Here is a 332-nt window from a genome sequence, read left to right as displayed (position 1 = left end):
ATTGCATGGGGTTGTTGTGACCCAAGTGCAGGACCCAGCACTTGGCCTTGTTGAATCTCACACAAGTAGCCTTGGCCCATGGCTCCAGCCTGTCCAGGTCCCTCTGCAGAGCCCTCCTCCCCTCCAGCAGATGAGCACTCCCGCCCAGCTTGGCGTTATCTGCAAACTGACCGAGGGTGCACTCGATCCCCCCCTCCAGGTCATCGCTAAAGGTGTTAAACAGAACTGGCCCCAACACTGAGCCCCGGGGAACCCCGCTTGTGACCGGCCGCCAGCTGGATTTAACTCCACTCACCGCAGCCCCTTGGGCCCGGCCATCCCGACGGTTTTGC

The 332-nt window shown here is 61.1% G+C and overlaps 1 protein-coding gene across 3 annotated transcripts in view; it reads right to left on the bottom strand.

Moving 5' to 3' along the window:
• The window catches only part of LOC104126255 (riboflavin-binding protein), a 24,283-nt gene extending 23,951 nt beyond the window's left edge, over positions 1-332 (bottom strand). For 2 of the 3 annotated variants that reach the window (XM_035894227.1, XM_035894228.1), the window contains exon 1: positions 296-331. The gene's annotated coding sequence lies outside the window, so the exon portion shown is untranslated. Of the gene's footprint in view, positions 1-295 lie in introns of all 3 variants that reach the window. The other variant, XM_035894222.1, reaches the window with a different exon arrangement.

Source organism: Egretta garzetta, unplaced genomic scaffold, assembly GCF_000687185.1.
Source record: "Egretta garzetta isolate BGI_Z169 unplaced genomic scaffold, ASM68718v1 scaffold145, whole genome shotgun sequence".
Lineage (NCBI taxonomy): Eukaryota > Metazoa > Chordata > Aves > Pelecaniformes > Ardeidae > Egretta > Egretta garzetta.
This window is presented reverse-complemented; position numbering and strand designations above follow the sequence as displayed.